Raw genomic sequence first — 6,534 nt, forward strand, 5'->3', positions numbered from 1 at the left:
TTCCTGCGTGTTAGATTTACGAGCGGTAAACCACTCCTATATCTATTCTTGAGCACTCATCATCCTTTCAAGTATTCACGCGAACGTGTTCACTAACTTCATTTGTTTTCACCGCTTGCGTTTTGGTAAGCCTCATATGCTTATCCTTTTAAACCGAGACGGTAATTTTCCTTTTCACCCTTTTTTCACTTATTTGCATGTCTCATACGCTGCATTTTCCGCCCAAGGAGCATTTTCCATTTGCTCCTATATTTCCCTACATGATCGTTTTTAACAACCGATGTTTTTCATTTTCTTTACACTAAGCGTGTTTCGCTCACGATTCACGATTTAATAAACAGCACTTTTGCACAACTGATATTGTGGCATGACAACCGCTGTACACACCGTTTTCCGTCTTAATCACTGGAGAGTGAGCATCACTCTGCGTTTTTGTTCATCAGTACCTTTTCGAGACACCTGGGTGTAGGTACAGGCTCACCGGACGCAGGCAGGCTACTCATGTGTTTATTGCTTTATTTTTTGGATAGATACACCCTGACAAAGGGCAAATCACTGCCCGAAATGCATGGGGAGAAGCAGGAATGTTTGCTGATATGCATTTACATTTGGCCTTATGGAACTGCGATATAATGGATTAAATATCGTTTCATGACTTAAACAATACAAAATTTGAATAATTCATTGGATGATTTTCATTTTCATTTATGCTTTTGGAGAAAAATCTGGTAACGCTATCTGCGACCCACTTGCTGAGCTCAGTGGGACGTCTCCTATACCAGGAAATGCTACCTTTCAGTTTCAGTGTAACACTCCATGACCAGAGAGTGATACCTCTGAAGCACGCAACAACTCAACACTTTGTTACTTCAGTTTGTAGTGCGTGTTCTATCACATTTTCTAGTTCCAGTGGAATTAAAACAACTCATCCAACCAGAACACTGTAAGGCTTAAATGCTCCTGGGTGAGACAAACACAAGCCTTAGAAATAATGCTATTGAATCAAGAGCAGCTATTTAAGATTGTCAACAAAACTATCCAAATGTGAGCAAAAGTCTGACCCAAAGCCCACTCAAAGAATATGTCATTGTATTAAAAGAATAAACCTGGCCAACAGGCAGATAATATTAGCTGAAGCTGAGACCTAAGCAGTATGGTTAAGACAAACCTGCAGGAGACATAATATACAAAATAATCTCTGAGGTGTCATAAGTGAAGCTGCAAATGGTAAACCATACTCCAGCAATCAAGAAAAAAACTGTAAAGATAGTATAGCTGGCACAACTAGCACTGGCTTATCACCTGACTTTCAGCTTGGTGCAGCTATACCAGGTTTGCATCTGCAATGCTTTTGATGCTCCCAGACTCCCAAGACTATATAGCAATGATAGCATTTCAACTTGTGAGTAATCATTGTGAGATATCAATGTCAACATCCTGAGATCCCTTGGAAACCCCATGCAACAAGGGAGCCTGAACAGTTAAAAAATGCTGATTTACTGCTTGGCCACAGGTCCCCACCATTATGGTAGGCTTATGCTGTGCAAATCATTCTTCTATGGTGAGATTAATGATTTCAGCTCCCCAATTCTCGACTGTCAGGATCGAATCCCCACTAGCAAAACATCCCTGGTTGGTAATTTCGAAGGTGATAATTAATGGCAAGCCATAATGACTATACCCCTGTTTTTTTTGTATGCAAACGTGCGCATGCCTGACATCTGCTCACTGTTGTTTAATGCATTGCTATAGGCTTCATATTTTTCAAGTAATTATTCATTCTGTAGCAGAACAAGGGTATATTTATTTGATTAAAATATAAATTAGACTAAAAGCAATATTAGAATTCAATGAGTGCAAATAAGTTAAATGTTTTCAATTTCATGACAATTCAATGGAAATTCACACAATTATTATATCTTTTTATCCTCAGGAGAGCTGGCATTTTATTTGCAATTAGAATTTTCTCAGTGGGAAAGGTCTCTTCTTTTCAGATTTAGGCCAGCTCCAGTAGGGGGAGGGGGCTGGAGGAGCAATTACCAGCCTGCCCATGCAATCGAGTGGGTGAACAATGATTGCTGCATTTTATGTTTTTTTGTATATTTTATAAACCCTTCTTCTTATGTTGTCATAAACATATTCTGAAACTCCTTGCTTTCCAGAAATGTAAAGATGCGTTGTTATTTTTTACAACTGTTAGGTGGACCAATTGTTTCTTACATTGTATACTGCCATTTGAAAATATCAGTTAGAAATAGGAAATCATTGGATGGCTACTGAGTGATATATATATTTATGGTGGTGTCCCTCGTTTGGGAAAATGCATTCTGCAAAATTTTAGATTTTGCACTTTGTAGCACTAGAACCCCTTGGATTTATCAGTATTCATTTGTTTTCTATGTTTTTTTCAGTCAGTTTTTTTTAATGGTTGTATTCTTCTCTTTTAGAAGCAAAGTATTGTACTGTACTGTTTGTGTTGCTTTTAAGATTTTATCTCCTCCATGGAGAAAACGGGATCAGTGACAAAATATCGGAAACACAAATATCGTGTGGACAGAATATATTATGTTAAAAATATCGAAGACAAGAATATCGAGTAGGTAAGTGCAAATAGGTATGTATAAATTTACTATTCTTACCTCCAGATTTGTGTACCTTAAACATATATATATTTTCAAGGTACATATATGTGAACATATATATATATATAGTAAAACTTTACTTACCCATAGAAAATGACAGACACAATATTCTTGCCCTTGATATTTTTGACACCATATTCTGTCCCACAATATCTGTTTTCCAATTTTTTGTCCAAATAATGAGAAAACGTGATCCTACATTGACAAGACAGGAACTGTAGAGTCACCTTAGTGTTGGCCACACTATTCAAGGAAACCTGGTTAGAAAAAAATGTGATCCTGTTCTTCAAGTTCTCCTTATCCCTAACAAAAGACAATTCTGCTGATAACTCTTGGCTAGCAAAAAAAGGTTCAATTTCTCGAGGCTGTTGCCTCGTTCTCAGTTGACCATTATAAAAGCAAATCAGCCCAGGTGATAGATCCCTGCTACAAGTTATTCAATACTCCCATCAGAACACTCCCAGAAATAAACATGACCTAGAAGGGACGCATGATAGACTCATTTAAGCACTCAAGAAGCCTATTTGATAAATCAGCATAATTTCCCACCATAGCTTTTCAGCGGGTAAGGAACATGTGCTTTGGTTTAGTTCACTTTTCTTCTATGATCGTTAAGGGCTGGGTCGGTCGGGCTGGGGTGCGAAGTGGGGCTGGGCGTGCACCGCGGCTGGACAAGGCCCCTCCCTCCAGGGCGGCGGCGACTCTGGACGTGAGCCGGGCCTTTCCTGTGGATCACCCCAGCTGCTGTGTACGCCTTTCCCCGTGCCCCCTTCCCGGGGGTGCGGGGCCGGCGTTCTGCCTCGGCCTGCGCCTAGCAGCTGACTTAGAACTGGTGTGGACCAGGGGAATCTGACTGTTTAATTAAAACAAAGCATCGCGAAGGCCCGAGGTGGATGTTGACGTGATGTGATTTCTGCAGAGTGCTCTGAATGTCATAGTGAAGAAATTCAATGAAGCGTGGGTAAACGGTGGCAGTAACTATGCCTCTCTTAAGGTAGCCAAATGCCTTGTCATCTAATTAGTGATGCACATGAATGGATGAACGAGATTCCCACTGTCCCCACCTACTATCTAGCAAAACCATAGCCAAGGGAACGGGCTTGGCAGAATCAGCGGGGAAAGAAATACCCCGTTGAGCTTGACTCTAGTCTGGCACTGAGAAGAGACATGAGAGGTGTAGGATAAGTGGGAGGCCCTCGGGCCACCGGTGAAATACCACTACTCTTATAATTTTTTCACTTACCCGGTGAGGTTGGGGGGCGAGCCCCATGGGGCTCTCGCTTCTGGCTCCAAGCGTCCAAGCGCCCATCGGGCGTGACCCGCTCCGGGGACAGTGGCAGGTGGGGAGTTTGACTGGGGCGGTATACCTGTCAAACGATAACACAGGTGTTCTAAGGTGAGCTCAGGGAGGACAGAAACCTCCCGCGGAGCAGAAGGGCAAAAGCTCGCATGAGCTCCATTTTCTGTATGAATACAGACCGTGAAAGCGGGGCCTCATGATCCTTCTGACATTTTGGGTTTCAAGCAGGAGGTGTCAGAAAAGTTACCACAGGGATAACTGGCTTGTGGCGACCAAGCGTTCATAGCGACGTCGCTTTTTGATCCTTCTATGTCGGCTCTTCCTATCATTGTGAAGCAGAATTCACCAAGCGTTGGATTGTTCACCGACTAATAGGGAATGTGAGCTGAGGTTAGACCGTCGTGAGACACGTTAGTTTTACCCTACTGATGATGTGTTGTTGCAATAGTAATCCTACTCAGTACGAGAGGAACCGCAGGTTCAGACATTTGGTGTATATGCTTGGCTGAGGAGCCAATGGGGCGAAGCTACTGTCTGTGTGGTTATGACTGAACGCCGCTAAGTCAGAATACCCCCTAAACCGTAACGATACCGCAGTGCCGTGGAGCCTCGGTTGACCTGGGATAGCTGGCCTCTCTCGGGGGGCGGATGCGTAGAGCTGCCCGCTTGGGGACCGGAGCGCAGCTGGAAGGGGGCCGCCTCCATCGCCCTTAGTGCACTGCATGTTCGTGGGGCACCCGGTGCTAAATCATTCATACACAACCTGATTTTGGGTCAGGGTTACGTAAGTAGCAGAGCAGCTACCTTGCTGCGATCTATTGAAAGTCATCCTCTGAGCCAAGCTTTTGTCTCTCCCTGTGTGGGTGCTTGTGGACGCCCTCCTCCACCACACCCAGGGGTGGGTCCCTCTGCTCCCGGGCTGGTGGGAGGGACGCGGAAAGGGGTAACACGTGCCTGCGGGAGGCTGCCTCCACCATGTGCTGGCCCCCTCCCGTCCCTGCCCCACCCGGGTGCGGGGACAGGGGCCACTGTCCCTCACGGCTTGGCAGGGTGACCAGATGGCCTGGGCCGGCCACGCCTCTCCTTCCCGCTGCTCCCGCGCAAGTCGGGCAGGGAGGCGAGGAGCAGCTCCGGGGAAGGAGCCTCCCGAGAGGCTGCCTCGGAGCGCCTGGCCACCCTGGCTGTCGCTGGACTGCAAGGGCGGCTGGGCATGGCACCCTCCCAGTGCACCTGGGGGCTGGGTCGTCCTGGGTCATCTGGTCACCTGGCTGCATGATCAGATGGCCTTGCGGGCTGGGTGACCAGATGGCTGGCCTGCCGGCCGGCCAGGCTAGCATCAACTTTTGGTAAATTTTGGTGGGTGTGATAGGCTAATTGGCGCAACAAACAAAATTACACAACTTATCATAAACGCAAAAATGAGAATGAAAATTCACAGCGGTGCTATCAAAAAGGGAATAACACCCAAACTCCCTAACGGCTCAATCAAAGATTGATATAACATATAATATTATTGATGCACACGCTTAAAGTAACAAGTATACACAGTAGAAACGATTGTCATGGTTTAAACTTCTGTTCTTCTTTTTTTATTCATACTGAATCCTTCCAATCCCAACGCGTTTCGTCGTTAAAGGGTGTATCCCATACGACTTCTTCAGGGCTGGAAGTAATGAATATCCATTGTAATACAATGTATTGATAATGGGCAACCAACAGAATATGCCCCCAAATCGTGTACCAAGTGCAGAGTAATCACAGGTGCATACAGGTACCTTCTTTTACACCACCATTGTAAAGGTCAATATATACAAATTTCAAAATAAACTCATAAGCGTAAAGAAAACAGAGCATCAAGTGTTTCTTAGAACCAAACAAAATTTACAATTACATTGTGTCCATCGAACAATCTATACATAATATTTGATTTACTCACCACCCTAGTTAGTTTCATGCTTCGTGCAATTGAAGAATAGTAATGTATTTAAATCTGTACCTGAATATCTGTAATGTTAGAATCTGTAATTATATAAATTACGTCCTATTAATTAACAAAGCACTGACACCGTCACACTTGAGGCAGAATGTACCATAACACTAATAAAGATTCAACTTCATCACAATACCTTCAAAACATTTGTGTAACATTCGTGTAATTCTTAGTAGTGAACTCCAGTATTATCTTCCGTACTAATTCAACCAAACTGCCAGTAGTCCTGACTATACGTATCGAACCTTATCGAACGGTGAAAACCTGAGTACGAGTGAACCGTGTTGCCAACACGTAGCCGCTAGTTACTTCCGTATAAGAAAGTTTGAAAATGGACATAGACATGAAAAAGACGCTAGCTACTATATTCAGCACCATATTTGAATTCCTAAATCACTCTACGCGCAATGAAAAGAAACACAATTTTTAAGATATTATAAATATTTTCCGCCCACAATGAACATATACGACTAAACAAAATTTCCCTTATTCCAACGTTAATTATGTGTAACAGTGTTTAGAACACCATGTTTGTATTGAACAAACACTGTGTACAAATCCAAAGTATTCACCGGCGCATAATCCATATTTAAAGCGCCATC

General features: G+C 43.6%; 1 pseudogene; it reads left to right on the plus strand.

The window, feature by feature from the left end:
- Positions 1-3,746: 3,746 nt before the first annotated feature.
- On the plus strand, positions 3,747-4,788 carry LOC146821166 (28S ribosomal RNA; annotated as a pseudogene).
- The last annotated feature ends 1,746 nt before the right edge of the window (positions 4,789-6,534 follow it).

Source organism: Triturus cristatus, chromosome 6 (genome assembly GCF_964204655.1).
Source record: "Triturus cristatus chromosome 6, aTriCri1.1, whole genome shotgun sequence".
Lineage (NCBI taxonomy): Eukaryota > Metazoa > Chordata > Amphibia > Caudata > Salamandridae > Triturus > Triturus cristatus.